Source organism: Botryllus schlosseri, chromosome 8 (assembly GCF_051294905.1).
Source record: "Botryllus schlosseri isolate E-star chromosome 8, Bs_hap1, whole genome shotgun sequence".
NCBI classification, from domain to species: Eukaryota; Metazoa; Chordata; class Ascidiacea; order Stolidobranchia; family Styelidae; genus Botryllus; species Botryllus schlosseri.
This window is the reverse complement of record NC_137243.1, coordinates 25,325,080-25,348,731: the sequence shown is the minus strand read 5'-3', so window position 1 is coordinate 25,348,731 and position 23,652 is coordinate 25,325,080.

Here is a 23,652-nt window from a genome sequence, read left to right as displayed (position 1 = left end):
TCGATGCCGAAGGAGAGGAGTGGCACTGAGCAGAAATTGACGGATGTGACCTGTTGCGTGATACTAGGTTTGGTAGACATGCACACAGGTTTGATATGACCTTTTCGACCACATTTCTGACATACTGCATGTCAATATTGACAGTCTTTTCTCTGGTGATCGATGAAACAGCGGCTGCAGGATTTCAGTCTTTCCGCGAAGTTGCCTTGGATGGATTTGGAAGGTTTTTTCCCCTTCTGATAACTTCCCGTCATTTTGTTGACGACGGAAGTGTCTTTACCGCTACTGTCGCCTTGGATAACCCTATCAGTTTCCAGCGTTCTCACGTATGTTGCGGCTACTTTGAGAACGTCGTCAAGGGATGGATTGGTTTGTGTTACACAATGCCGTTTCACATCCGCGTGCGGCGTTTCTTTAATGATGAGATCGCGCATTAGCTCATCAACGTAGCTCTGATCACTGCCTTCTCTTGAGCATGTGAAGTTGCAATCCTTGGAGATTCCGCGTAGAGTAGCGATTCCGCGTAGAGTAGCGATCCCATCGGCGTACGACTGCCCTGGTTGTATTTTGCAATTGTAATATTCGTACCTGGCAGCTTGCACATGGATCGAGTCCTTGAAGTGTGTAGACAACTTCTCAGTCAACGCGTCGAAGGATTGCGCACTGACATCAGCGGCACCAAACAAATTACGTAGGAGCGAGTACGTTTCAGGTCCGACCCATGAGAGTAGACACCCTCTTTTTTTCTTCACGTTGGAAATGCCGTAAATTGCTAGGTGATGGTTGAATCGTTGCAGATACTGGTCCCATTTCTCCTTCGATTTTACAAACGAATCAAACTTGGGAACGGTAGCTTCAGTTGTTGACGTACCGGGACGCAACCTCTGCGCTAGTTGCGATATGGCTTGCTCATGCTGCAGCTTTTGCTGCGCCTAATCTTCTTTGTGCTGTGCTTTTTGATTTGTCATTGTTTCATGTAGGCTCGCCATCTTTGCCTGCTGCTTCTCGAGCAGCTTCAATATACCTGAATCCATGCTGTTTTCGTCGCAGAAATAACTATGAATCCGACTTCTGACACCAATTGTTATGTTCTTGATCTTGTTTGAACAATAACTCAATGCGACGAGGTTGCAATAAGAAATCAGTATATTATCAGCAGTATAACTTTACGGCAGCGACACGGTCCGGACTGCAGTTAAATGAAAGACCCGTAGACAACAGAACACCGGGTATAAATACGAATCACGACACACGAGGAAATAATGATTGGCGGTAATTACTAATCCTAGACAAATAAGAAACAAACGATACCAACGTAAAATGCACGAACATAACAATTTTTGCAAAGTGACTGGAGTCAAGTCGAGTCATACGAAAGAGTTGACTTGAGTGATCCCAACACTGCGTAGTACCAAGAGCTATATAAACAGGTTTGCGCATGTCTTTCACATTCAATGTTGTTGTTTCTCTGTAGGGTTCTATAGGGGGAAGAGGCAGAATGCATCGATCTTATCCTCGTCATCAGGATATGAAAACACATAATCAGTTGATAATTTGACTTTTCAGCATCTATTCGCTTTTGGATCTTGATTATTTTTTCATTCATTTCTTTGACATCGTTTCGTTCTGAATTATTTTCTTTGACACTGATGAATTTATAATTCACACAGAAAACAGTGTCAAAGAAAATAATTCAGAACGAAACGATGTCAAAGAAATGAATGAAAAAATAATCAAGATCCAAAAGCCTTTGTTTGAATTTATAAAGGCAATGTGTAGATGTGGACTTCACATCTGAAGCAGCATTCACTGTAGATAAGCTGGAGCTTGGAAATCTGAATCCGTTTCTCTTAAGTATCTCTCTAAGTATCTCTCTGGTGCTGTCTGGATCAATGTATTCAAAAGCCTTCGACTCATTTTGCTGCGTAGCCAAGGACGCCCATCTCTTAATATAGCAGTATACAACATCAGAGGTCAACCAGTCCAGAGTGATATTTCTTAACTTCGTGATCACCTACGATTGATTAACACATTCAAAGCGGTATGAGATATTTCAAATCGACCCACAGCAGAAATGCATCGCGTAAATATTGCACAACAGTGTCAAACATTTGCTCGATTCGATCAAAGTTAGACATCTTTTTTCCATATTGCGGTTACCATAACATCACATTTTTGAAAGTCCAAGGGTACGGTACTTTTGTTATTTGTGGCAAATCCAAGGTAAAATTGTACCAAATTGCGTTCTGAAGAGAGCGGAGGGGATGATGGAGCTTGATTCGTCAGATCCATCGTTTCCAAGCAATAGGGTCCTTCAAGCAAAATCAGAGTATATCTACGACATAAGAACTTACTGGGAGCTTTTGACAATCGATCAGTACCGCGAGTCGTCTTTGTAGCTTGATTGATTAGGATTGTGAGCTCTCAACGGAGGTATGCCGCAGTACTGCTGTGTCCCCAGATGTAATAGTACATCCTTGGGTCACATGTTTCCCACTGACATGGATTTACAGTTGAAGTGGCGAGTAGCGATGACCTAACTTGGATCGCGAGCGCGTTTGTAGTAGAAGATTACGTGCAGCCAACTGGATCACTCAGCAAGCGCCGTTACAGAAAGTTGAAAAAATGCCGTCCCGTCCGTTTTTCAATTTAGCACTCCGGTATATAAGCTACCATCTGCTAGAACAGAGAAAATGGTTGCTCGGAGAAGTTGAACGTTGATTTGGAGGATGAATGTCAGTACCAGAATATAGCTAGACAAGAGACGGTCATGGAGACGGGATTTTCTTGATGTTGAGGAAAGAGAGAAACTTCTATGTGGAACAAATTTAATCAGCGAAGAGGAAAAAAGTTGAAACAATACGTGGACACCGTAAAGTGCTGATGATAGACGGTATGAAGCATTGCCGGCAACTTGTGACTCCTTGTATGAAGCATTGCCGGCAACTTGTGACTCCTTGAAGTGTTACAAAAAATTAGAAATAACATGAAATAACATCCATCACATAACACTTGAGCAGACAAAGACTTTAGATGGTAATAGTTGTTCCAGGAAAGAACGTTTGCAGTAACTGCATCAATATCAAGTTAAACGCGATTTGGGAGCAAATCTGAGTCTTCGGATGGTGAAGATAGTGAGCAAGAATGTTCAATTGGTGACGTATCACGTTTTGAATCGAATTCAAATTTGAAGGAAATAATAGAATATTGCCCCATGAAACTACATGTCATGGCCAAAGATCGACGCTTTCAGTACGACAAAAATAAATTATCAAAGATACGGAACATAATGACGAAAAGGGCTGCAACTGCACCAGACCTCTCAACAGTTGAAGTCAATGACGAGAGTTATTCTAACAGAACACCGGAACAAAAAGCTAATGATCTAGAGCAGGGGTGGGCACTGGGCAACCTGCGGCCGTCGACATGCATGCAAATTAAAATTTTCACTCTCTAATTTTTTTTTGAGAGAGATTCTAATTGATCTTGAAATTTTCTTCGCGCGCTGCGCGATTCAATGCGACTTCTTTTCTCGATTTTAATATAGTGGGGTCATTTGCAATCTGAGCCGGAATCGAAATCGTGTGAACCTCACTGAATAAATTTGTTTCTAGTACATTTGGGCGATTCTAATATATTTCCACTATACCGACAATCCCGATGAGGGTTCAAGAAGTAACAGTACGCAACAAAGTGACTAATAACAACTGGCTCACCCGAACGAAGACAGTGGGAAAAATTTTTAGCAAGATAAATCAAGAAAATTCAACTACTGACAATTCCTGAAGCATTTGGATTCTGATGGAATTACTAGCCACATGTCACGAGAAGGCATTTGTCCAATCACATACAGTGGAGAGAATAAAAAAGAATCTGAACTTACTGTACAACCTGGCGAAGCGAGTGCTGGCTGCTCCTGCGTTGACTACCCCTATGGAAAGCGTTTTTAGTCAGGGGGATACCATAATGCGACCCCACAGAGCGCGGCTATGTACAACTTTGTCATGCTATGTATTTTTGAAATCTAAGCAAATATTTAGCTGAAACAACGAATTTCCGGGCAATACGTCAATATTTTCACGTTTCGTTATCGCTGCCTTTGTCGTTAATGTGTGTGCTCTGATTTCTGAGTACCCTCTTTCTCTTTCTGCATAAGATTCCAATAAGGAAGACCACAGTGGTGTTTTCGAGTGATCTTATATACTTTCAGCGTAATTAACAGTGCCGCCGTCATTGTGACTGTCGTCCACGCGGCTAAATAAGCGTGTTCAATGTTATGACCTGGGTGTCGGCTGTGCACCAGAAAAATTTTTTAAGTTGGTTTACTACGGTATGTGAGAGCAGTACAATGTCCTTCTCATGCATAATTACCACAATATTCGTTGCTCGATTCAGAACAAATGGCAGGTTATCTGCGATTCCAACAGTTAGGAAATCATTACTCGTATTATACCTCGAAAATTAAACTTGAGGTGACTTGATTTGACTCTGGTCACCTCCAAATATCGTAGGACGTGACTCGATTCATCTTCGAAAATCGATGACTCGTGACTCGAAGGTAGTGACTTGATTCTAACACTGCCCACCCCGCTCTTGGAAATGAGCGTATACATACAGGTAGGACGTGGATTGGCGCGCATCAATAGTGCTCACGAATGTGAATTAGCCTCTGCTGAAGTGGAGGCTTGAGAAACAGGTGAAAGGATTGACGTTCTTGAAACTCCATCTCATACAAAGCCCTAAGAACATGATGTCAGAATGTCGTTGAAACCAGACACAAAGTCAGGGACGAGCCCGGCTCATTGTTGCCAAGGGAGGAAGGTACAGTACAGATGGGCAACAGAATGTTGTGTGCAGTTACTGCTGAGACACCGAAATATCGCAAAGAGGAAGGTATGTTGCAAGGGCAAGCTTTTGAATGCCTATGATGCCTCATAACGCAAAGAGTATGTGTGGACTGTGCAGGCAGTCATTCGCTTAAGACTGCTGTACCTTTTCAATTAAAGATCCAGATGATAACTATGAACTGATCAAAACCAGTAACATTTGTGCAAATTGCTCTGTACCCGGTCATATTACAAAGCGTTGCATACATCCCAGTGTTCGTACTGTGAAGGGCTAAAATCAAGAACGATATATCATGCCCTGTTCCATCAAAATGAAACAGATAATGCTGATAAAGAATGTATTCAACGCCCTATTTGCTAGTCCACAATCCGTCGCTCCAACAACCCTTCGAAGGAGAGGATCTCGTCACTGGAAAACCAAACTATGTTTTATGTCCACCTTTGGTGATTACGACTTTTTTGGTTTCTATTACTATTTGGACAGAGGTCTTTCTTTTTCGGATTTCGTGTTTTTAGGTAGTGTGAATCAATAGTCAAGGCAAATTGAAAATCAAACTCAAGGCAAATTGAAAATCAAACTGGATTATGTCCAAATTATGGACATAAACCTCATTGACGTTCCACTTGACTAAAGTTTTATGTACACCAGTGAGGCCCTGTCCATCATTTCATGTAAGTAAAGTGGCGGGAACATCGATGACGATATCCACTGTGTCGGGAATGCAATATTGTGGAAAAATAAACACTTGGGAATGCAATATTGTGGAAAAATAAACACTTCAAAGCTACCAACAAAACATTATTACCTGAATTCAACAGATAAAGACTTTCATCATTGAGCACGTACAACAATTTTCTGTGGGACTAGATCGTTGAAAATTGTTGTACGTGCTCAATTATGGAAGTCTTCATCTGTTCAGAGACGGAAATATGGCTTCCATTATAGCCACGAGAGTCTGTAATATGCTCCGGATCCCAGAAATTTTCTGCATTGCATTTATCATAATTGATCAATATAGGTAATGCACATAATGCATTTACATGGCGTGAGAACGAATGCGAGACTCCAGAAAGTTTTGATTCATATATTGAACACACATTTTAATTCAAAAGTTCATCAGCCAAAGAAAGACGTCTGTGATTTATGCTTCAGTTTCGACAATGTTCCATAGGCAATACGAAGCTGGTACCATATGAAATATTACGAACAACACATGAAAAAAAAAAGATTGCAAGAGATTTCGAAGAGTTCTCAAAGAGCTCGACCGACATCTTAAAAAGACTCTGTTGTGACCGAGTGTCATTGTTCTATTATTCTAAAAGACTACGATATTATAACTTTAAAATAACTGATGAATTCAATGAAAACGACATACTTCCTTTGGAACGAAACCGAGTCCAAGAAAGGATCCCGTGAGGTTGCTACAGCAGTTTTTGTATGCTTGAAGTTATTGATACAGGAAAGAAATCAGCTCATTTATTCTGTGACCGGTATGGGGGCAGGATAATAAAACTTCTGTTATAATGCTAAGCCACGCTTCTACTGATTTTTTTTTTCAATTTGAAGAGAATTTTCATGGACATTCACAAAGCGAAAATGACAATGTATACACTCTGTCATCGAAAGCGCCACCAGAAGAAAGTATTATTTACTACAGAACAATGGGAAATGAAAATGGCTTTCGAGGAGCATTTACTTAAAGCTAATAATGCCTTCAATTCCAGTGACTCTAGTTTACCGGACCACGTCGTACGTACCATACATTCGACACATGACATTCTTCTCAAACTTTTCGTTCAGTGAGCAATGTGCATTAGGGTTGTCCAAAATTTGGAAAATCTTAAAAAGTCTCCGTGATTGTGTCTCATTCTATAGATTACTGATAAAAAAACAATAATTAGCGTGAAAGAAGCTTACAGAAATGCCGTTAAGATTTCGGTCAAAGCGTTTGAAAGTAGCTGCTCAAGAATGGGCGTGCCACCGACCATAGAACGGCGAGAAGACTAGTAATCAAAATACAACGGCTCTTGATTGGCTAATCGGCTATGCTCCAATGATCACGGCAGCAGCAGCTTGCTGATTAGGTGTTCAAGAAGTCTGCTACCGGCGGGGATTCTGAGTGCGCATTGTTAGTATTTTGGCAGGTGATGATTTAAGAATAATTCAGGACATGTTGAGTTACGAAATACATGATGAACAAACAACACCTGCTTCACAGAAGCTTTTACAGCATGACTGCTTTATTGTGAAGGAAACGGCTGAGACCTACATGCTGTGTTTTCATCGAGATAAAGCAAAGGCGCTTATGCAAGTTTTGAGCGAATTCACCGTTTCAGTACGGATCCATCATCAGTGAATACAAATATATAAAGCTGAACAATGACACTATACTTTGTGTGATGTTATTGGGCTGAAGTTGTAGTATATAGGTGACGTTTTGAATGCTCTAGGGATCGGCGGAATCAGCCGGTTCTGCTTGGTACTTATCAGATGCTTACAGCAAATTGAATGCACTTGTAGGCGTTGTTAAAGTCATTAATGATAATGCAGAAAAGAGGTGGTAATGTACGCTTAATCGCACTGGCTATGCTGGATATGGTATGCCAAAGTCCTTATTGATCCCGCTGAAAAGAGGTGTGAAGAAAAGCACAGACTATGCTGCATATAGTATCCAGCATAGTTTGGATATCATATCCAGCATAGCCTGTACTTACCTTACACCTCTTTTCTGCAGCATCATTAAGGACTTTGACAACTCATATAAGTGAATTCAATTTGCTGTAAGTATAACTGCCAAGCATAACCGGCCGATTCAGCCGATCCCTAGAACCTTCAAAACTTCAGCTATATACTACAACTGGGGTCCGATAGGATCACACAAAGTATAGTGTCATAGTCAAGCTTTATATTTGTATTCACTGATGATGTATCCCTACTTAAACGGGGAATTCGTTCACCACTTGCATAAGCTTTGCTTTGCTTTTCCTCGATGAAAGCACGGCATGTAGGTTACAGCCGCTTCGCTTCGCGGTTTCCTTCACAATAAAGCAGTCATGCTGCAAAAGGTTTTGTGAAGCAGGTGTTGTTTGTTCATCATGTATTTCGTAACTCAACATGTCCTAAATTAATCATAAATCATCACCTGTCAAAATACTAACAATACGCACTCAGAATCCCCGCCGGTAGCAGACTTCTTGAACACCTAATCAGCAAGCTGATGCTGCTGTGATCATTGGAGCATAGCCGATTAGCCAATCAAGAGCCGTGGTTATTTGATTACTAGTCTTCTCGCCGTTCTATGGTCGGTGGCACGCCCATTCTTGAGCAAGCTACTTTCAAACGCTTTGACCGAAATCTTAACGGCTTTCCTGTAAGCGTCTTTCAGGCTAATTGTTGTTTTTCATCAATAATCTATAGAATGAGACACAATCACGGAGACTTTTCAAGATTTTCCAAATTTTGGACAACCCCAATGTGCATGTCTCCTTTGTACGTCGCTTAGACCAGGTGGGCGTCCGATTTCGAAAACTACACCAAGCCGTTTCGACACCTTCCTATCTTTCATTGTATCACAGTCTTGTGGTGCATTGAAATGTTTGGCAATAAATTGAATTGAATGCATTATTGTTACCATTTTCGCATTCCGGTCCACATCTACATAAATCGCATTTCCCCCACGTCTCCGATTTTTTTTTATCGTGGCTTTGACTATTACTTTGGTACATGCGAATACTGCTTTGACCAACGTTTACTTTCACTCTTCTATTTGGAAACCGAATTAATAACAAAAAATATTATGCAGAAGCTCTAAGATAGAAACGGACACTCTGCCAAAATGGTTTCGGTATTTGCGCCATGTAAAATATTTCTTCTTCGGTGCCGTAAGGTCCTCGCCAGTCCGACACCAATAATTTGTCCAAAGGTTTTGCTCTTTTAAGCTTCCATTTTTAGAAGCTTCAGGGGAGAAATTAATGCTGAATTCATCTTTACAGACACAGTACCCTTTCAATATGACAAAGATGTTCTCTGTCAATACCCGATAAATCTCGTATTCTTCAATGACAATACATGGAACAAAGTCTCAAGTCGACGAATATGTTGATTTGAGTATAGAATCACTAGAAAGGCACTAGTCGAGTTAATCCCGAACAAGCGCTGTCAATTGATAAAATACGTGCTGCAGTAACACGAGAGAATGGCCTCACATCCAAGCCCCTAACTACTACCCTCTCCGGTTAGGCAAATTTGCGTGATCACTAAGACGTTTTTTTGTCATGTCAAAATTAGGTCAAAATTGGGCCCTTTTTCGATAGTAGGTAGACATCGAAAATATCCCCTTCCTAATCTTGGGATACCTAACCCCAACTTTGACCCTAACCCACCTCCAATCCCCCTTTCCTCAAACCTTAATATCCCTCTTTCCCAAACCCTAATATCGCCCTTCCCATAACCCTAATTTCCCCCAAGCCTAGCATCCCCTCCCAAGCCCTAATATCCCTATTTCCCCAATCCTAATACCCCCCCCCCCCAACCAGACCCCAATATCCGTCTCTCCAAAGACACAAAAAACAACAATTCATTTTGACGTTTATAAATTTTTATTCGTGTTCATGAGAAACATTCATTGGTGATCATGGTAAATGGTAAACACTTTTCGATGTCTACCTACTATCGAAGAAGTGCCCAAAATTGTAGCGTTAGGTCAAAAATTGTCAAAATTGTTGACAAAGTCAAAATTTATTTTCAACCAGCATTTCGTTTACATCGTACACATTTGCATTGTCGGAGAACTTATTTGACATTTTACAGCTTGCAGCCTGCTTAACAGGCCTGCCTATGTTAGACGGCCCATTGTCTGCGCATTGTGAATCATAAACGTTGATATTAAACAGATCGGTTAACATAGTGTTATGCTCAACGTACCGCAATATCCTAACTGATTTTGCGGCTACTGTAGGTACGGTGCAGTTGTTACTTCGGCTCTGCTTTTCGAAATGCCTTCAAGTGTCAGATACACACGACTACAAAGTTGGCATTTATATACGAAAGTTTCACAAGCACCGGAATGGCCAACTGTTTTGTGTCTTGTGCAGTCAATTCGTGAACTGTGACAAGCGGGCCAACTGTTTTGTGTCTTGTGCAGTCGATTCGTGAACTATGACAAGCGTTTTAGAGTAGAAAGCCATCGTTCTTCAGCAAAACATCAACGACTGCGTACTACCGACGCAATGACCCCAAGACAGTCTTTCATTCCAAGTTCAAAGACCGACTTCAAGAGCAAGTTGGTTAAGGCCTTCCTAGCGGCAGAGATCCCTTTGGAGAAGCTACAAAACTTCGAGATCAGACAGCTGTTTACCGACCTTGGGCAACCAGTGCCGTCTGAGACATCCTGTCGTGCTCATGTACAAGAGTTAGCTGCAGACTCGCGAATGCTACTCAAGGAGCGCCTCTATGGCAAGCACGTATTCCTCATAGTTGACGAGAGCGAAGTTGTTGGCAGCAAGTACTTTAATATACTAATTGGCGACGTTGCTGTACCCGAAAAGACGTACATCTTGGACTGTAGTATAGTAGAGACAGTGAACCAGCACATAGTGGCAATGAAGATAGACGACTCACTAAAAGAGCTGGGAATTGAAAGAAATAATTTCATTGTTTTGCTGTCTGATTCAGCCAGATATATCACTGCTTGCTCTACCACGATCAAGATTCTCTTCCCGCGACTTTTTCACGTCACCTGCTTGGCGCATCTGCTACATAACTGTGCTGAGAAAGTACGCGCTCACTTCCCAGAGGTTGACAACCTCATTGCAACAGTCAAGGCGGCGACAGTGAAGAACAAGCACCGGCGTTACAAGTTCAACATGATCGGCAGTCCCCCACAGCCGGTGATCACTCGCTGCGGAACGTGGCTAAATGCTGTAGAATACTACGCCAAGCACCTTGTGGAAGTGAGAAACATCGTCAATTCGTTTGAAGGCGACGGTGTTTTGGTAAAGCGAGCAAAAGCTGGTCAGTATCCAACGCGACTACTTGTAGCACTGCCGCAGCTTATTGAAAAAATGGAGAGCTCCCGCTACACGATTAAAGAGGCTCATGCCGACATCTCAAATCTGAATCTGAATCAAGACTGCGTCGGTATTGGCTCTTATATCAAGAAGTGCATGATGAAAAATTGTGATGTAGATATAACATTGTCAGAATGAAGCAACACATTGTGTCAACAGCATTGTATGCACAACTTCAATGTTGCCAGCCAACAACTGCTGCTGTGGAACGTTCTTTCTCCATTCTTGACAAGCTACTCAGTAAGGACATACACTTTTCTACCCGAGAATGTAGGAAAGTATCTTTCGACGTACTACAACAAATTTTAATTATTTCCATCATATTGGGTGATGTAACTACTGGAATTATTCATAGGTCCAGATTTCCTTAAAATGAAGTTTTTTCATGTAAAAATTGGGTAGTTTTCAAGTCTAAAAAGTATTTTCAGGCCCAACAACCTCGCAAAAACAGACAGTTCCAACCAGAATTGAAGATGAGTAGTACAATTCTAAAATGATGTGGTAAAACACCTAATTTGCATACATCAAATTTGGTCAAAATTAAGTTTTTTAAGGTCAAAAAATGTCAAAATTTTGATTTTTTAGGTAGAAAAAAACGCCCTAGTGATCACCATCTTACAGATGCATTGTGGGTAGTAGGCTGGACGACTTAGTACAGACGCTTATGGAAAAACGTCCAGTATTGAAATACATTTGATTCGTAATGGGTTTGTAGTATTTTATACGAATGGAGCTTTGAATGAATAATCATCGTGACATTCAGGATTTGTTTCAGCTCAATATCTAGTGTTTATATCTTTGTTATCTGTGTATTTCGACTTATCGAAGACATCTCGTTTTGGTGGTAGTGTTTGTTGCGCCTATGGGTGCAGTAAAAAGCAGAAAAATATATCCACTGAGTCATATATGAGAAGTAATAGCGATGGTAGTACCGATGAAGAGTCTTTGGTAAAGCGTCGGCATTCAAGAACAATTCACCGGTGAGTGAGTGGCAGAATAAGCAGGGGAGCAAGACTATCTTTGAAGAATAAGTTTCTATTTTTTACTATCACCTGACCATCACAGTCTATCAATGTCCAGTTAAGCCACAGCATTAATGAATAGGCCATGTTAAAGTGTCATTATATGTCATCATATACCAGAACATTTTGTCACAAGTAGGCTACGTATATGGATGTTGGTATGATCAGAGCAGACTATATCAGCAGTCCCAGCACAATGTCAGTTCATCAGTATACCTGTAATAGCATGGCCAGCTATGTCACTGTTTGTATTCTGTATATGATACTGGGAATTGAAAGTGAAATATAAATACCACTTCTAAAAGCAGAACATGTATTTCATGTTTTTAGTCCAGAAAGTGTTAAAAGTGGTATGCTAAAACAGCTCTAAAACTAAAAAAAGTCAGTGTCCACTTTTCCAGATTTGGACACGCCATGGACATGCTAGATAACGATATATGACAAGTAAATGCTAGATTGCGAAACATCAGTTTCAAACGTTATGATGAGCCATATATACTGTGATGGATGAATTATTTGATATGGACGAAGGGCGACAATGTGGTGTGAACGTAACCACGCCAACCCTCTCTCTACCTAAATTATATTCACCGATACTTTCGTGAAACCATGCACACTGGTCACTCCGCACCCAGCACTGCGCGTGAAGCGCGACGAAAGTTCTGGGCTTTACTAAACTTTTATGAAAATTAAATGTTGATACGCCGTGAAAACAGCCCCGAAATTCCTCAGGCTATCTTCCTGATTGGAAGATTGAACTACTTCTACTTGACAAACTGAAAATAGTTTGACAAACTGAAAATAGTGAAAAGTAAGTAAGTAGTAGATCACAAATTATTACGAAGTAGAAGTAGCGAAAATCAGATCTACTTGAGTAACTACACGAAGTAGAGGAAAACTACTTGAGTACTCCGAAAAAGTAGAAGTAGGCCTACTTCGTTACTGACCACCTCTTTTTGTAAGTCCCAAGACTTCGATCGGGTCATGTCTAATTTCTTGATCTACAATACTTGCTCCAAGTCGAGTCAATGAAAACAATGACGAAAGTCTATTCAAGAGAAAAATTGTTACTCAAGTCATTACAACCATGATAATTCTCTTAGTGGTAAATGATTCTAATGCTGATACAGATCTGAAAATGTTGTAAGCCCTGACAGCTTGGTAATCATTTTATCACAGGTACTGCCAGGGTATCCATCACTGATGTATGTTATTGCTCCATTCGGAGCTACTCCAATAAGGAGGTATTTCGCTGTCAGTCGCTTTTTGTAGTTGCGAAAACTTGAACAAGCTGCGAAAACTTGAACAAGCTGCTTCAAGATCTTGTCTTGGAGTGTCTATACAAAATTCTGTGCAGTCCATAATCATGCGACAATAATCATGCGACAATTTGGAATATCTTGGAGTAAAGTACAAATGCTTCGCAACCGATGGAACTTGGTTTAAAAATTGTTTGGCGTGCAAGTAGGTTAAAATATATTGTTGATTGACGTATGACTTAGATTGAACTGCTTGGCTAAAAACACAGTTGATTGGTCAAATTTCAATTTCATGAGGAGTATCAGCAGCTGTTCAGAAGTGCTCATAGAATGTACACTTTTGCCAGTCCAATAATTCAATGGCTGAAATTAGTCAATCTCCAGCACAATAATATCAAATATGTATCTCTATTCAGTCCGGTGAAATTGTGAACTTCAGCATCAGGCGTAGTTACCGCTATGAATATCCGTGAAGATTGTCCAAACATAGAAAGAAGTTTAGCTTCATTGTCACTCTTGAGCTGGGCAATTTGTTGCTCTTCGTTTTTGGTCTTATCAATAAGAGCAGCAATTACACTACGAGCAACAGCTAGCTACTTCACCTCTCAGCTTTTCAAGCTCTCCTCCTTGTGGGTGGGTGATGGGTATCTGAGCTTCTGCTACGATGACATTGCTTTTGCCATTTACAGAGCGATCAGAAGAGTTGTTGGATACTGAGCTAGATGAATTATGACAATTTTTATCTGCATCTCCAGTTGTGTCGCTAGCACGCTGAGCTGTACATGTTTTTCGTTTGTTATTCCGTGTATCCTCTTTCTCGCCTCGAAGATTGCAGCTCGGCACGTATCCATTCTTAACCTTTTTTTCTGGAACCCAACTGGCACATATGACCATCTCTTACGGCTGTAATCTTCATAAAAGCACACTCTGGAGCCAGTACTGGGCGACCAATCTTTCCTGCTAATTCTGTTTATACACATCTTTTTAAGCTTTTCATCACTTGAAAATTTGTGGAAAGATCGATCAGGTTTTCTTTTTTTGTGTAGCTGCACATCCAAACACCGTACAAAGGACCATAGTGGATAACAACAAACTATATATAAGCCTCTTACAAATTATATCCCTATTTACGACAAAGAGAACATTCAGAATTAAAAGTGACTATGAAAACTCCTGAAAAGTATGGTATTTCTCCTGCTGGGATGATGTTACTGCAACCGATAGAATGTTATATCCTAGGTTATAACTAGGGCAAGTTTTTTCAACTTTTTTTACAGCTTCCGGCAACTTCCTAAATACTCGTACGATATGTAGAATTCTGTTTTAGGCTGTTTGAAGGAATCTTATAGTGCAACTTTCTCGATTTTTCATGACAGCATTTTCGATGTTGGTGAAATACACGGCCAAATTCGATTGAAACACCGTAAATCAGCACCGAAGTAACGCTTTTACGGGTATTTCGGAAGCTGAGCCGAGAACGACTTGATTCTCGCCGAAGTAGAACTGGGCACAATCATTCAAACCGATGAATGGAGCGGCTATTATGTGTGGTGATTCGTATACTCTTTTGTATTCAAGCCATCGCGCATCATGTAATCATTGCTTTTCTAATCATTAGTTTCCAATTCCTCTGTTACTTAAATCGCTACTGCTACTGTTACTGTTCTATTTGATGCCGAGATTTAAGTTAGTAAAAGCCAACGAAACAAGAGTCTTCTGTTTACTGGTACGACAATTTTACTAACTTAAATTATATCTCGCTGCTTGAGATAGATCGCCTGTAGTAATGTCCGGAGAGAAGTATATTAAAGTTCCAACGTTGGACGTTCTACCGGACTCTGCAGATAGTGTAAAGATCTTCTCTCATTGGGAGCGGATGTTGAAGAGTTTAATCGAAGCTATTACTGCTCCTTCAACTGATGTAAACAAGCTCGCTATATTGTCAGGTTATGTATCACCTGAAGTCTTCTCATTTATTGAAGAAATTGATAATTACGATGCTGCTATCACCGAGCTGCAGTCCCTTTACAAAAAGAAGAAAAACGAAGTCTACGCCCGACATCTGTTAGCAACTGCAACGCAAGAGGCCGGAGTTAACGTGTCAGAATTTTCTAGAAAATTGATGGCATTGTCCAAAGATTGTATTTTTTGGCCGTTAATGCTCAAAAGCATAAAGAGGAAGCCGTAAGAGACGCTTTCATCACTGGGCTGAGGTCCCCTTCAATTCAACAGAGATTACTGGAATGCGATGAACCAACTATGCAAAAAGCATTCCAGACTGCGGACACATTGGAAAGAGCCCAGCTGTTCGCAAGCTCTTACAATGTCACCACTCCTTCGTCTGATACCGTCGCTTCTACGGAAATTGCAGCAGTTCGGCAAAGAGATCAGGAACACGGGACAGATTCTAGCGCCGCTGTAGAAAAGCCTGGAGCACCGAGATTACTGCGCAAATGTATCTTCTGCGGCGGATCTCATGTGGCAGACAAGCGATTTTGTCCTGCAAAGGATGTCGAATGCCTGAAATGCGGAAGAAAGGGGCATTTTGCAAAGGTATGTCGATCCCCTCGTTCATATGACATCCGAGCGACCGCCAGCATGCTTCTAGCCGGAGTTCCAAATTGTCTATGGCGTGCGTCATGCACAGCTAAAATTAATCAATTACTTGTGGGCGTTCTTTTGGACTCCGGCTCCTTCGAAAATTATATGGACGAGTTGCTAGCTACTAAACTAGGATTCTTGCCACGAGGTCAGCCCACCACCATATCACTCGCATCCAAGACAGCGACAGCTGAAGTATCCGGCACCTTTACTATTTCTTTCGAAATGCTTTCTCAAAACTGTGGGTATCACATTCGGGGTGGTTAAGGATTTGTGCGTTGATGTAATTCTTGGTCATGATTTCATGAAGAAGCACAGGAAAGTCATCTTCGAGTTTGACGGAAACGAAGAACCGCTGACAATACAAAGTCGATCGTGCGCTTTGTCCCCTGCTAAGGCAGAACCTCTTCAGCTATTTCGGTTCCTAGATTCCAATTGCAAGCCTATCGCCACTCCGTCAAGAAATTATAGTCGCGAAGATCAATCGTTCATCAAAGACGAAGTTAATCGCTTACTCGAAGAGGGAATAATTGAGCCTTCTCGCTCTCCTTGGCGTGCTCAAGTATTAGTTACGAAGGATTCCAGGCACAAGAGAAGACTTGTCATTGATTATTCGCAAACCGTAAACAGGTATATTCCGCTTGAGGCGTACCCCTTGCCAAAAATTGAGACTATAGTAAATGAAGTGTCGAAAGGTAAAGTATATTCGACTATTGATCTGAAGTCGGCTTATCACCAAGTCCCGCTATCTTTATCTGACCAGCCTTTTACCGCCTTTGAAGCTTGCGGCTCCCTTTATCAGTTTTGCAGGTTGCCTTTCGGCATCACCAATGGAGTGGCTGCTTTCCAACGTTTCATCGATTCGTTCGTCGACGACCACAGTTTGAAGGGGACTCTGGCTTACTTGGACAACATCACTATATTCGGTAAAGATGCCGCGGAACACGACGAGAGACTTCAAGCTTTTCTCAAAGCCGCTTTTGATTGTCGACTAACGTTGAACGAGGACAAATCCGTCTATACCGTGAGTGAATTGCGTCTATTGGGCCATCTGGTGTCGCACGGATCCATTAAACCCGACCCAGATCATCTGAAACCGTTGATTGAGTTGCCAGCCCCTAAATCGGATAAAGAGATGAAAAGGATCTTGGGTATGTTGGCATATTATTCAAAGTGGATTCTTTCTGATAAAATCAAACCAATGCTTAGCAATTCAGTTTTTCCACTGAGTGGGCCTGCCCTGACCTCATTCAATGTTCCGAAGGAAGACTTGATAAAATCGTCCCTTTGTTATATTGACGAATCTGAACCGTTTGAAATTGAATGTGATGCGTCTAACAACGCTATTGCTGCTATTCTCAGTCAACGAGGTAGACCTGTGGCATTTGCATCGCGAACATTTTCTAAAAGTGAACTAAATTATCCTGCTGTCGAGAAAGAAGCAGCTGCAATCATGCATGCTATAAGAAAGTGGGGGTATCTTTTACATGGTCGTAAATTCCGATTGATAACTGACCAAAAGGCCCTGTCGATCATTTTTCAGAAAAAGCATCGCAGTAAAATAAAAAATACTGTGGACACTGTGGAAGCTGGAACTTAGTGTTTTCGAATACGAAATTGTTCATAGACCAGGTGTAGAAAATATTGCGCCTGACACTGTCTCTCGGATTTGCAGTCTAACGGCTTTGTCCACTGATTTACGCGAACTTCACAACATTTTGGGACATCCGGGCATCCGTAGGTTGAGTCATTTTGTTAAATCTAAAAACCTACCCTATTCAATGGAAGACGTCAAAAAGGTTTGTGGTAACTGTAGACAATGCTCCGAATTGAAGCCTCGGTTTTTCAACAACAACGAGCATCATAAACTTGTCAGAGCCACTCGCCCATGGGAACGCATTAGTATGGACTTCAAAGGCCCCGTGGCTGGGAGAAACAGGTTTTTATTGATTGTTGTGGATGAATACAGTCGATTTCCCTTTGTGTTTCCATGTCGTGATATGTCAACTCCAACCGTGATGCGCAACTTGAAGACGCTGTTTTCGCTCGTAGGAGTTCCCGAATATATCCATTAGGGTTGTTCAAAATTTGGAAAATGTTTGGAATTCTGCGTGTCCATCGCTTATTCTGTAGATTATTGTTAAAAAACAATAATGGGCTTGAAAGAAGCTCCCAGGAAAGCCGCTAACATTTGTCTAAATGCGTTTGAAAGTCGTTGTTGAAGAGTGGGCGGGCAACCGACAGCAGAGGCGGGCAATCACGAAACCACGGTTCTTGATTGGGTAATCGGCTAAGCTTCACTGATCACTGCAACAGCTGACTCGGATTCGGGAGCTTCGCTTTACTAAATTGACAGTCTGTTTTGCTGAGGTAGAGTCTGTTAGTAGCGGTTGTGGTTCTGTACAAGCGCGTTGTGGGTTGATGAGTCATTAGTAGTACTGTAACACGTGTTCTTTGAATGCTTCAGAGTCGATAGCAGTAGTTTATGATTTGGAGCAACAATAGTGCAGTCATGGCAGAGGCAAAACGGCGAAAGATTGCACACATGCCGCAGCGAAGAACAAGATCCAAGTCTGAGCAGTACTTGGTCGGATATACTTGCGATTACATCTGTGGCTCAAGATTACCTACTATACGAGAAGTAATGAGTTACTTGCTGTATCTGAAAGAGCATTGTCCTCAGTCAACCCCTACTCATGAACTATGTACTGTGGTGGTGGATGATGTAATGACAGTGTGGAAAATGGCGAGAATTGCGACAATGCAGAAATCACATGTGGTGCGATCACTTCAAAACCTGCACAAAAGATGGCGTGATCTGAAGAAGAATCCGAAACAGGAAAGTGATCCCAAGGGTAAGAGAAAATTCACTGATAATTTGGACAAGCTGTGGGATATTGGAAGTAGAGATGCCATAACAACAATAAAAAATGACATTTATCTATCACATGAAAGAAAGCTTGAAGACATTGCATTTTATGAAGATCAACGGCAATCTCGCCAGTCAATAATGTTGGGAAGAGACAAAATTCTGGCTAAAGACCTCAAAAAGAAAACAGCAGCCATTGCAGATCAAAATGTTGAAAACGTTTCACACGACTCAAGTTCTGCCAATGTTGTTTTAGCATCATCGTCATCTTCAAAAAGAGGTTGACAGTTTGAGTTCAAGTTCTGACTATGATGCTGATGTTGGACTTGGCACCTCGACCCAATCCATTAAACTGATGGCACCTAAAAATATTATGAAAAATACGCATGTGTCCCAAGCTCTGGATCGATTGCAAGTAACTGACAACGATGCTGATGGGAGCATTTATTAAGGCTTGTGGAGGAGATATAGCCATGTTCTCCCTGTCAAGATCTTCAACGAAGAGAGCCAGGGAAACAAATCGCCTGGAGATATCTCAGGACATTTTGTAAAAATTTGCCGAAAATAGACCACAGCATATTGCCATTCATTGGGATGGAAAGCTCACAGAGGATAGATTAGGAAATCGATATGAAGCTTTGTCAATTGTTCTATCTTGTCAACCTCAATACTCGGAATAAAAACTACTTGAAATTCAGAAGATACAAAATGCGGCAGGTCAGACAAAAGCTGAAACTACTTTCGACATAATTAAAAAGTGGGATATACAAGATGCTGTAACAGCTTTGGTTTTTGACACCACAGCAAGCAACAGCGGCTGGAAGAAGGGTGCAGCGAAGATCCTTGAGGACCTTCTAGGAAAGAAGGTTTTTTACCATGCGTGTCGGCACCATGTGTATGAGCTAGTAGTCAAAGACGTCTGGAAATGTTTATTTGGAAAAGCAACAACCGGACCAGAGAACACATGATTTGCCCACCTTGAGAAGAGCTGGAGCAGTTTTGACAGAAAACAGCAATTCAAGACTCTGACTATTCCTATATGCTTTAAAGAACGAGCAGCAATGACAGTTGAGAACTTCAAGCTACTACTCGCCAGAAAAGATTTCTTCACTACAAACAATGTGTGACTAATGCTCTTGCTCTTCTCGGTGCAGATAGAGATATACATCATCACAAACCTGGTGCAACACACCATGCAAGGTGGATGGGCACAATTCTGTATGCTCAGAAGATGTTCACGTGGGCTGATCAGTTACATTACAAATCTGAAGAAGTATAACTGCTGCATCGCTGCAATTTATTTTTAGTTCTCTTTTATATCCCTGCCTGGGTTGCTTCCAGCATCGGTCGTGATGCAGCCGGTAATGACTTGAGATTCATCCAGGACATGTTGAGTTACAAGGAACATGATGAACAAGTTTCCAAAGCTGCTTCACAAAAGCTTTTAAAGCATGACTGGTATATCGTGGAGGAAACCGCTGTATATGCCTTGTTTTCGCCGAGTGAAAGCAATGAAACCCGAGAAAATATGGCAAAGACGCTCCTGCAGGTAGAGCGAACTTCAAGTTTAAGGAGAGGCCCGCCCTCGTTGAATGCAACTGTACACATCAACAAGGACACTACTTTGTCTGATTTTATTGGGCCACAGTCGTGGTACATATTTGATGTTTTTGAATGCTCTGGGGCGTGGCTAGCTCAACCGGTTGATGTTTGGCACTTATCAGATTCCTACACCAGAATGAGCTCCTACATCAGTTCTGTCAAAGTCGTTAATAATGCCGCAGAACGAGGTGTAAAGCTAAGCACAGACTATGCTGCAATCTTGGCTGATAATGAACAACAAAGAGACAGTCTGCTTCAAGCTGTGGAACAGCATAGGAAGACAGTTGGAGACAGCAGGAAGTCAACTCTAATCAAAAGCCTGTAATCTGCAACTTGTGCCTGACAATGCAACACTGATCTGCAACGTACTTTTTTAATGTCTTTTGTAAATAGTGCTTTTCGCCTTCATTTAATTGTGAATAAAAAGTGTCATATGCGTTCGTTTATGGGTGAGACGTCGACCAGTCATAACAAGGACTACTAAGATGTTGACTCCTGGTGGTCAATTTTTGAGTTTCAGTCACTGTCAGTAACCTTTGGAAAGGTTGAAGGTAGCAAGATGCATGCATCTAGTTTATTCGTATCTCAACTAGCGAGAGCACCTGTGCAATACATAGCACTTTCTGCAGGTAGATATTAACTTAGGCGGTTGCGATGTTGTACTATGGACTCTTGATGACAAAGGCAATATATCATGTCCGTAATGCCACCAACAGAAACGACTGCACAACAGCACGCAAAAATCGTTACCAGCAGTGTTCACAAAGTCGGTCTTTCAGCCAATCATTAGCTTATTATTACCGGCTTCAACCAATCAGGATTAATGGCTTCTCTTTGCCCGCCCACTTCATCGATTCCCCGCCCACTCGCCGACGGCTACTTTCAAACGCATTTAGACAAATATTACCGGCTTTCCTGCGAGCTTCTTTCAAGCCCGTTATTGTTTTTTAACAATAATCTACAGAATAAGCGATGGACACGCAGAATTCCGAACATTTTCCAAATGTTGAACAACCCTAATATCCATAGCGATAGAGGAAGCTCTTTTATCTCCAGAGATTTGATTACATTTTTAACCAAACGTGGTGTCGCTACTAGCAGGTCTACTCCGTATCACCCCACTGGTAATTCTCAGTGTGAACGTGTCAACAAAACGATTTGGAGAACTATCAAATTAATTCTTGCTACGGAGCGGCTGCCGGAATCTGCGTGGGAAATGGTGTTGAATGATGCGCTACATAGCGTGCGATCGCTGCTTTGTACAGCTACTAACGTGACACCACATGAACGATTTTTTGGTTTTCCTAGACGCTCGATGATTGGACCCTCGATCCCTGATTGGTTACTTTTCGCCGACTCCGTACTCTTGCGACGTTTCCATCGATCCTCAAAGTCTGAACCGCTTTGCGATCCGGTCGAGCTGCTTGATGTGAATCCTAAGTACGCGTTAATACGCCACGAAGACGGAAGAGAGTCCACCGTGTCCGTGAGAGACTTGGCTCCGAACCCAACCACCATCGATGTGGAGAAGCCGGAAGCGAGAGCCGAGACGTCTAGGGCTGAAAACATTCCGACTTCGAATGATCGTGCCGAGGCGTCGGGTGATAAAGATCCCGAGAATGAGACATCCCTAATGAAGGACAATTCGTCGCATACGCCAATGCCGCGCCGATCTAATAGAGTTAGAAAGTGTCCGGAATGGTACGGCGACCGTGTAAAGTGATTTTGATGTGCTGATATGTCAATTTTGTATTTAATTTTATTCGGTGGGGGAGATTGTGGTGATTCGTATACTCTTTTGTATTCAAGCCATCGCGCATCATGTAATCATTGCTTTTCTAATCATTAGTTTCCAATTCCTCTGTTACTTAAATCGCTACTGCTACTGTTACTGTTCTATTTGATGCCGAGATTTAAGTTAGTAAAAGCCAACGAAACAAGAGTCTTCTGTTTACTGGTGTGATTAACGGTATCGTGATGATATCCGATACTGCTCAGACCATAATGTCGTACCAGTAAACAGAAGACTCTTGTTTCGTTGGCTTTTACTAACTTAAATCTCGGCATCAAATAGAACAGTAACAGTAGCAGTAGCGATTTAAGTAACAGAGGAATTGGAAACTAATGATTAGAAAAGCAATGATTACATGATGCGCGATGGCTTGAATACAAAAGAGTATACGAATCACCACAATCTCCCCCACCGAATAAAATTAAATACAAAATTGACATATCAGCACATCAAAATCACTTTACACGGTCGCCGTACCATTCCGGACACTTTCTAACTCTATTAGATCGGCGCGGCATTGGCGTATGCGACGAATTGTCCTTCATTAGGGATGTCTCATTCTCGGGATCTTTATCACCCGACGCCTCGGCACGATCATTCGATGTCGGAATGTTTTCAGCCCTAGACGTCTCGGCTCTCGCTTCCGGCTTCTCCACATCGATGGTGGTTGGGTTCGGAGCCAAGTCTCTCACGGACACGGTGGACTCTCTTCCGTCTTCGTGGCGTATTAACGCGTACTTAGGATTCACATCAAGCAGCTCGACCGGATCGCAAAGCGGTTCAGACTTTGAGGATCGATGGAAACGTCGCAAGAGTACGGAGTCGGCGAAAAGTAACCAATCAGGGATCGAGGGTCCAATCATCGAGCGTCTAGGAAAACCAAAAAATCGTTCATGTGGTGTCACGTTAGTAGCTGTACAAAGCAGCGATCGCACGCTATGTAGCGCATCATTCAACACCATTTCCCACGCAGATTCCGGCAGCCGCTCCGTAGCAAGAATTAATTTGATAGTTCTCCAAATCGTTTTGTTGACACGTTCACACTGAGAATTACCAGTGGGGTGATACGGAGTAGACCTGCTAGTAGCGACACCACGTTTGGTTAAAAATGTAATCAAATCTCTGGAGATAAAAGAGCTTCCTCTATCGCTATGGATATTAGGGTTGTTCAACATTTGGAAAATGTTCGGAATTCTGCGTGTCCATCGCTTATTCTGTAGATTATTGTTAAAAAACAATAACGGGCTTGAAAGAAGCTCGCAGGAAAGCCGGTAATATTTGTCTAAATGCGTTTGAAAGTAGCCGTCGGCGAGTGGGCGGGGAATCGATGAAGTGGGCGGGCAAAGAGAAGCCATTAATCCTGATTGGTTGAAGCCGGTAATAATAAGCTAATGATTGGCTGAAAGACCGACTTTGTGAACACTGCTGTTTTCGCTCGTAGGAGTTCCCGAATATATCCATTAGGGTTGTTCAAAATTTGGAAAATGTTTGGAATTCTGCGTGTCCATCGCTTATTCTGTAGATTATTGTTAAAAAACAATAATGGGCTTGAAAGAAGCTCCCAGGAAAGCCGCTAACATTTGTCTAAATG